Here is a 9,631-nt window from a genome sequence, read left to right on the forward strand (position 1 = left end):
AACTTTGATTATGTATAAAGACTTCACTCATGAATTTCATCCTTGCTTTTCTTCCTAATCATCACTTATTTGTAGCAATTGGAAGGTTCCATACTCATACATATTAAAGGTGTGGGTTTGCATGTGTTCTTGGAGGATCTTTTAGATATACAGCCCACCTTGGCTCATAGATTAGAAACAGCTTTGAGAGAAGGAATGATGGAAAGACATTAAAATATGTTTATTTGCAAGGTCTTCATGGTCAGATTGTCATTTATTATGGGAAAGGGTGTGCATGTGTGGAATACCAAGGAGGTACAGTACATAAACTCTTGCTTATTCCCCGAATTCTGAAACCACATGCAATGACCATATTGCTGCCATATGCTGCTACCAGTTGACATCTGCTATCAAATACTGCTACCAATAACCTGCCATACTATTTATTTTTCCAACTTATTTTTACAGCTCATGTATAACTACAGCTCTAATAGTGATTCATCAAAGGCAAAGAACCACATTTCAAGAAGTATTTCCAAAATATCCAGCAACAGCATTTCTTTCTTGAAACGATGGGTACAAACTACAATAGCTCTACCTACCAATGAGGAAAATCAGGGGTAGAATGCAGAATCCCAGGTCAAGGGCCCATCATCGCCAGTAAAAGAGAATAGATAGTACCAATAGTTAAGACCCCAGAGAACTGCCAAAGCAGACAGAAGTGACCTTGATAGGCCAATAGTCTCAGTATAAGACAGTTTCTCCTCCAGTGACAATGCTTTCCCCATTCTACTCTATCAATGTGTATACATGTTCATGCCTTGAACATCATTGCTTTTTTATTTTTAGCATTTTAAAAATCTATTTAATTATTGTGTTACATGTATCTTACCTTTCTGAACTACCACGCTTGCCTTCTGCCTAACAGACAAATTTGCTATACTGAGATCTTTAATGTCAATATATATTCAACCACTACTTTAGAACTCTTTATAATTTCCCCCTTTCTTTTATCCCTACACATCCACATATCACTCCATTATTTCCCTGGCAGAAGGAGCCTCCTTGTAATGCAACAGGCCTCCCTGCACCAGAAGAAAGGTGCTGCTCATAGGAGAACAGATACATGGCAGCCACCCCAAGTGTTAAGTTCTTTTTAACCAAACTTTTCCTGTATGTTTCCATCTTTCTCTGGGTGGTTGTGTTCATGAAGACCTTTTTATGCTTTTTAAAAATGGTTTCTCATTTCTGATTCAAGTTTTACTTGAAATTTTTTTTTCATGTGCTGATCATACTTTGTCAATTGCTGTTAATTTTGTGTAGCACAGGCACTGCTTCCAATCAATGATCCCTCTAAGCTGTGGAGTCTCGTGAGCAAAAATTCTACTTTGTGAGCTACTGCCATTAAAGTTGTGAGCGAGCGATTTGGCTACTGCATAAATTAGTTTGCTCTGGAGCCATCCTTCCTGAGCTAACACAAAAAGTGTGTGAGCCGGAGGCTAAAAAACTGTGAGCTAGCTCATACTAACTCAGCTTAGAGGGAACACTGCTTCCAATATGTATTTCCCCCTCCTAGCAAAGAAAAAAAAATACTCACAGGGCTTTTGAGACTGCATGCGCATCTCTCTTCGTTTTAATATGTAATTCTCTTTCTTACTGATTTTGTTAACTTTCTTCATTGCTTGCTATTTCTTTCCACCACTGTCAAGTCTTTTTCTCATAGGAATTCTTTAGTTTGCACTGACATTCAAACCTTTCATTTCTACTTATTACTATTTTCCCATTTGATAACTTCTGCTCTTCTAACTCAAGGGTTTTCTGTAGACGCAACTTATTCCTGCATTTCTTAGCAGTCAATCAGATGGTATCAGAAATGTGTTGAGCATGGAGGTTCTGCACATAGGGTTGCCAGTCACCAGGTGGTAGAGGGGGGATCCCCTGATTTCACGGGCTCCTGCCCATCACCGGCCATCTGGGGAACATTCAAACCTTTCATTTCTACTTATTATTGTTTTCTCATTTGATAACTTCTGCTCTTCTAACTCTTCTAACTAATCAGCTGGTATCAGAAATGTGTTGAGCATGGAGGTTCTGCACATAGGGTTTCCAGTCACCAGGTGGTAGAGGGGGGATCCCCTGATTTCACGGGCTCCTGCCCATCACCGGCCATCTGGGGAAGCCCCACCCCAACAGCTACGACCCCAAGCGAGGTCCCCAACATCATGTCATGCAGAAGTGACATCATCATGCCAGGAGCATCACACAGTTTAGAGGCTGGCCTGGTTATGGTCGAGGCAAAATTGTGGATTGCTGCATTTTATTATTGGTTAAAATTGATTTTTTTAACCCATTGGCCTTTCCCATACTATGATCCAAGATAACTTTGTTCCTTTATGGCGGAAAAGATGCTCTGGTTTTTGGGCGAAACTCTATGGTTTGAGCCCAGTTTTACCATAGAATTTGCCCAAAACCCAGAGTATTGGTGTGCAATGTCCCCGTCGTGATGACATCATTTCTATATGACATCATAACGTCAGTGATGTTGCCTCACCCTCCACCCCCAGAAAGCTCCCTCCCACCCCCCTCCAGCGCAAGGGAAGGACCTGGCAACCCTAACCACACATCTTCATTCCATCCACATTTTTCCAGTTGCTACATTGGTTTAGTTTCTTTACAGGTATACCTTTAAAAAAAAAATCAGGATTTTTGAGCAAGGGTGCTGTCATCATCGATAGCATCACTGAGCCAACCCAACTTTTTTTCTTTTCTTACACATGCGCTAGAAGAAGCACGTCACCTGTGCATGCATGAGATCCGCCATATTGTCCCTGTGGACATTTGGGGCTACACACTGATTTTTAAAAGGTCTCCCATTGACAAAAAGGAGGGAAATGGACAGTAGTCGGTTGTTCCCACGTCTAATTAATTGCTTCAACCAGTTGGTACTTTATGTTCAGACATGTAAATGTCTCTAGCAGGCTGAGAACAATGAAGCAGCAGGGCCAGTAGTCCCCACGGGAATTGACATTGATAACAAATATCCCCCAGAACCATAAGGAATCAAATTCCCACAAAAATAAACATAGCAAAAGGGGGGCCCCTGGATATTAAGTTGTTTTTGTTTTTTTAATTAAAAAAACAAAGACTTACACAAGGAAAAAATCCTTCATTCTGTGGGGAGAAGGAGAATATCAAGAAGGTAAAAAAAAAAAGGTAAAGGTTCCCTTGCTCAAAAGCCAGTCGAATCCGACTCTAGGGTTGTGGTGCTCATCTCCGTTTCAAAGCCAAAGAGCCAGCGCTGTCTGAAGACTTTTCCGTGGTCATGTGGCCAGCATGACTAAACACCAAGGTGCACGGAACACTGTTACCTTCCCACTGAAGTGGTGCCTATTTATCTACTTGCAATTTCTTGCTTTCGAACTGCTAGAATATCAAGAAAGCCAACCACAAAGGCAGCAAGAAATGAAGGCTGAGTGATCAGAAAGAGCAATGAAGTGATTGGATCTATACCTCACCCTTCCCTACCCAAAGGAGTCTCAAAGCGGCTTACAATCCCTTTCCCTTCCCCTCCCTACAACAGACACCCTGTGAGAGCTCTCTCGAGAACGGCCCTTGAGAGAACAGGTCTGAAAGAACTTATGACTGACCCAAGGTCACACCAGCAGCTGCACGTGGAGGGGTGGGGAATCAAACCCAGTTCTCCCAGGTTAGAGCCCGTGCTCTTAACCACTATACCAAACTGAGTGATCCTGTGCTTTCTGAAAGTGCAAGGAAGCAAATGACCATGACCCCCCTAAAAAAAAAAATCAAGAAGAAAAATGTACCAATTACAGCAAGCACATGGGATGAACAATGATTGCTCCTTTGCCTTCTTATAGCAATATATGGGTATCAGGTGAGTGTTTTAAAAGAAAATACTTGAAAACTTGTTGACACAAGGGATAAAATTACTGAGACTGAAGTGAGGGAGCAAGCACAGGGCAGAGTTGTCCCATAGTCTGTGAGGAACCAACAACCAAAAATTTTTATACATGAAGAAATTAAACTCAAATTCAGTTTGTTGTCGAAGGCTTTCACGGCCGGAGTTCATTACCTGTTGTGGATTTTCCGGGTTTTCTGGCACTGTAGGACCTGACATTTCACCAGTAGCTGTGACTGGCATTCTCAGAGGTATAACACAGAAAGATGGCACAAATTCTTGACACAGAGAGTACCCCCATCTTTCTGTGTTATACCTCTGAGGATGCCAGTCACAGCTACTGGCGAAACATCAGGTCCTACAATGCCAAGACCACAGGCCATACAACCCAGAAAATCTACATCAGTTAATCAAATCCAATTGCTAGGAAAAATCAGTGTAAAGGTGGTCCTAAATGAAGCAGGGGGTGGGGGGAAATTGTGAAAAAATTGGAGGCAAAAACTAATGGATTCAAAGAATGCCAGCCATTCGCTGGCCCTGAACAATCCCAAAACTATTTTCGGGATTTTTGGAGAGCCAGATAAATACCTTGGCTGATATCTGGCTGAAAAATACCTGAAAAAAAGTATTGGGGGGCCGGGGTCGGCTCAGATAAACCAAATGCACATCCCTACTCTAGACTTTATCCTTCATCCAAGCAAATCTACCTCAAAGTCCTCCTGCTGCTACCCACTTGCCCTCCTTTAGCCAGCATACTCCCTTGCTTTGTCTGTCTGCCTCTTCCTTGTGCTACTGTTTTTCAAGAAAAGTGGTTGCAGTACCAAATCCCCTCACAGCATGCTCCTTATACTGTGTTTGGAATCTTTGCTATTGATTCTGCTATTGAGAATGTTAAACTTGGGTGAATTTCACTCCCTCAAAAAGTGGGACCCCTATTATTCTACCTGTCCTAGATTTGGAAGTGTGGATGCCTAGGGAAGTGCTACATTTCCCCCTGAGGTTTGTCCAGTTTGGATGGAAAGTCATAAAGGTACAAACCCAAGAAGGGGCAGGGGAGTCTTCAACTGAAACCAACGGGAAATAGAGTTATAAAACACAACAAAAGAAACAACAACAAGAACAGCAAAACACCATATGAAACAACCCAATAATGAAACAGTCCTGTTTGGAATAAATTTTTTTAAAAAGAAGGAAACTAATTCCCATGCACAAGTCAAGTCAGCATTTACCCTCTCCTGTCTTTTTCCTAAGCCCATTTTGGCACACTGCACAGCCACATATGGGACACCTCTAAGTGAGTTCCTGAGGCATTTTGGACTGTGCAAATTGTTTTTTCTGTTACTGATAAACCAAATTTCATTCAAAAATTTACAAAGTGCAAAACCTGCTGGGATCCATACCCCCCAGAAAAACAGTGGTTCAGATTCTCCATTTTGCTCTAATACTCACTTTGAATACAGGAAGTTGCTGACTTGCAAATGTTAAATGTAAGCAAAAACAGAATTAGAAAAAGAAAAATCTTCAGCAGAAGTCAAGCTACCTTTTAAAATTCAAGGCAGGGTTTTAAATGAGAGGAGGCCAGTGTAAACACTCTAATACTGACATTGGCCAAACAAGAAAAATATCATGAATTTCTACAAGTGAAAAAAGGGAGTTGGAAAGAATGAGAGATTTACTGCTACATTTTGCTGTGAACATACAATCATCACTGATAGACTCTCCCCAGGAAGTGTCGAAATTGCCATTGCTGACACTGATCCAACCACTAAAAATTAAATTATCGTTCCCAGAACATTCCGATTTGAGCTTTGGCAACAACAGATGGTTTAGTGCCTTTAAACAGATTTAGGCATACTTTAAAAAATATAATACTGTATTCTCATATAGGCAAAACCTCCCGCTTGGACACTATTGCAGAAAGGGGGGGGGGTCAAGTAGGGTTTGAGATCCATGTTGTGAGGTCTGGATTTAGCACCACAATGTTGAATTCAAAATTGTGAAATGAAGTTCAGTAAACAGCTCAATGCAATAAATGAGCATTTTCATGAGAACCTATGTGTAAAGACACATTTGTCAATGCAGCATGGATCTGACAAAGAGCCAAATAAACAAGACCAAGCTCAACTTTACATTTCCCTTTTCTCCCCTTATCCTGTTGCATTTGACTGTAAGGATGTTGCAGTGAGTTAGTATTTTCATTCAATCTGACAGGATTTTTTTTTTACCCTTTAAACCAAATGCCATCACACAGATATTACATTCATGAACCATTACTGAAAATAGTATTCATTGAAGGAAAACTCAGGATGGTTATTTCAGGAGATGTTTGCAGGAACAGAATTCCAGAGTCAAACTGAGCGTATAATTTCATTTGGATGGCTTCTGCACAGGAGTCTGGCTAATGGTTGTAACAGAGGACACAGTGGAATCTTCTCCCAAGTTATACTGGTTGGAGAACCTGACAGCTTTGTGGACTTTCAACTTTTCCTTACAACAAGTGGCTTGGCTCACCTACCTGAACCTCCTGGAACTATTTGCTCTGCAATTAACTCACTGTGCTTGTGGCATATAGAAGTTTGGAGTGCTGGAAGACTGAAAGTCAAGATGGCCCTGTCTTACCATGGTGGTTGATCTTGTGGTTCCCTTCAATTCTAGGATGCCAAAGCCCATTCAAAAACTATCCCCTGTCTTCTAAATATTACAGCAGAGCAAATGTGTTCAGAGAACGACAAAGCTTGTTTTCTGCCAGGAAAAGGGCACTTCTGCCAAAAGAGGGACAGTTTTCACTGATTCTCCCCTTCTACTGGAGACTTCCATATCACACCAAGCACTTCCCAGGAGTCCCCTCAACATAAGAGGCAGTGTTTTGGGGGGCCAGGTGAGCTGCAGCGTGGGGGGGGGAGCACAAAAGTTAAATTCCACATTAACAGACCATGATACACTGAACCCAACCCCAAAGAACTTTTTCCTTGGAGTTGTTGCCATTATTTAGAAATGAGCAAACTCCCAGGCACCTGACCTGGAACAGAATCTGGGCAGCATTTAAGGATATTAAGAGTCCTGTGGAGTTGATATTCTAGAGGCAGGTCCCTATCCATGTGTACATGAACACTGTACTTAAAGGAGTATTTGCAAACACACTTACTCTGCAGTAGCTTATGCAATAGGTTTACTTTACAACCTACGGTTCTCATTCTGATTCATATTTAGAACGTCCGTGCACGTATTGATTGTCTCTTTCCACTGAAAGGAATGGTGGAATCGAGAAAACTCGGGGAGAAAAACTGAGGAAACATCCCTCTTTCCTACTAGTTGCTCATTCCCAAACCCTCCTACTATTCCCCCTGTGCTCAGAATACATGGTTCCATCTCTGAGCAGGCAATAGATGGGACAGGACACAGAGAACAAACTTAAAACCGGGCTACCTTCCAGTTGCATGGAGGAGTTTTGTTCATTCTCCTGGGATTTGATTTGGCAATATCTCTTTTGGAGTTTAACAATCCAAAGTGTCTCCACTTCCAACCAAGAAAAACCCTGTGACATGGTTATCATCAGCCGTTCAAGACTCTGGTGCTGAAGCCACCTGTCCCCTTCTCCTTTCCTTTCCAGGGTCCTGCAGCTCTTGCTGTCTACTGATGAGAGTAACCACAAACTTTGAGAAGACAAAGCTGATTTTGGGAGAGACCACCACGCATTCCAGGAAGCATACTGACAGGAATAGTGCCATTAAGCATCCCACTCATAGATAGCCTTGTTTTAAAAACAAGCAAACAACACAAAATAAACCAAGTTGCCCTTGCGAGTGGGAAGCAAACATATTCTAAACAAATGAGCAAAGACATTGCTTTGGTCTAAACAATGCTGTTACTGCACTCCTAACTCATTACTAAATTAAAATGATACCTGGAGAGCATATCATTCCCAGGCTGAGAAATGCCTCTCTTTAAAAAGAAAAAAAGGGTAACATATGGTTTCGTAATGGGAATGGAAACATTTGTGTATTCTCACTAATGACTTGTTTTGTCAAGATGCACTGGGAACCTCCACTGAATCTGCAATGCAGAAAGACTTTGAGATGAGAGACACTGTGCAGACAAAGGAAGCAAGGGGCCAACTGGAAGAGGTTCTTTGGGATCACAGTGTCACTAAAAAGAGAGCACTTTTCAAACAGAAATGCCAGCATTTCTGTTTCCTGTGAAGTTAACAGCATATGGCGTGAGAAGCAATTCTTTAACCCCTTAACAACACAGAACAGATTCAAGTTTGTGCATAAAAAATCCAAAGTGTTACAACTAGAAACTATATACACAAGGGGCCCTATTTGAGATTTGTGCAAATGTATGCAAATTACTCCTCCTGGATTGTCTCTCCATCATATTCTAGGGTGACCAAGAAATGGAACCCAAAACAGGGTTATGCTGATTCAATTCTCCTTGGCATCCATTAAAGTAAAGGTGAAGTACTACAATAAGCAAAACTGCTGGTGGGAAACCCTTGAAAACTAGATTCTCAGAATCAAGTTCTGTCTCAATGGAGTCCCTGAGCTCCTTACATTTGTCCATAACTGAAGGGCAGTCACCCATTCTTATGGGGAAAGCAAAGGACTGTACTTGGGGACCCCATTCCGGTAAAGGCAAAACCTCCCCCTAACTCTGATGCTGGTTGGCCCAGGCCCTGTTGACTTGGGACACCATGTGGGCTACAGTGAGTCTCTGTTCAAACAGTAATTGCACCCCATGCCCCACAAACATAGACACACTGCTAACTCATTTATTTAGAACAATCACATGCAACCTTTTTAAGAGACTTGCTTGTGGTGGCATATGCATTTATAGACAATTTGCTAGAATTTACAGAAATGGTCATAATATTTTTACTGTACTCTCTCGATCCCCTCCTCCATATATTTGTCAGATACTTGGGGAAAGACAAACGTGGAGGATGCACATTCAGGTAACATTTGGAGCATGAAGAGAAATTGGCATGCTATGTCCCAGCAAACACTCAAATTAAAGACCAGTTTTCTAGAAGCATACAAGCAGGACATGAAGACAGCAGCTCTGCTGTAATGAAGAAATGCAGGATACCTGGATTAACACACGAGGTACTGCCCCCAGACAGGGTCACCCTCTTTCCAGAGAACAAAGCAATAAACTCCTTGGCTTTCAGGCTGAGAGGGGATTGTTTCCCTTAATGGAGAAAAATCTGTAGTTGGAGCTGACCCTTTGTCCACCTGCCAAGAAGAAGCAAGATAGATTGCTGTTTGGGTATCCAGAGTTAGATCCTAAGTTAGGGCCCTAAAAGTTGAGGACATGCACCTTGTTTTGATTGGGGGAAAAGGAGCAGGGCAGGACATGCAGGAACTTAAATCCAGTTTCAGGATTCAGGCGGTCAATGGAAAACCCACCCAGCTGAGGGGGAAAGAATTAAAAGGTTTTTAAAACAATCTGTGTAAGGAGCACAAGCCAAGGACCAGGGAAAGGGGAGAAATTGAGCCTCTCTTTCAAAGTACCAGCTCTGCTTGTGTCCATTCCTTCGAAAGGAATGTCAAGCTGAAAACAGTGACTTGTACAACCTAGTAGGCTTCTTGGTTCTCTCCCTTTTGATTAGTTTCTGTAACATTTCTACTAGTGATCTGAGTTTCCTATATTTTCGTGTACTTAGAAAATATTTATTTATTTATTATTTGTATTTATAGCCCACCCATCTCACAAGCGGGCTCAGGGTGGGTT

General features: G+C 41.8%; 1 protein-coding gene across 1 annotated transcript in view; it reads right to left on the bottom strand.

Annotated features, from left to right (window-relative positions):
* Window positions 1-9,631, bottom strand: part of TGFB2 (transforming growth factor beta 2) — a 121,477-nt gene that overhangs the window by 95,374 nt on the left and 16,472 nt on the right. The window lies entirely within an intron of this gene.

The sequence above is a fragment of the Gekko japonicus genome, unplaced genomic scaffold (genome assembly GCF_001447785.1).
Source record: "Gekko japonicus isolate JY-2015 unplaced genomic scaffold, Gekko_japonicus_V1.1 scaffold401, whole genome shotgun sequence".
NCBI classification, from domain to species: Eukaryota; Metazoa; Chordata; class Lepidosauria; order Squamata; family Gekkonidae; genus Gekko; species Gekko japonicus.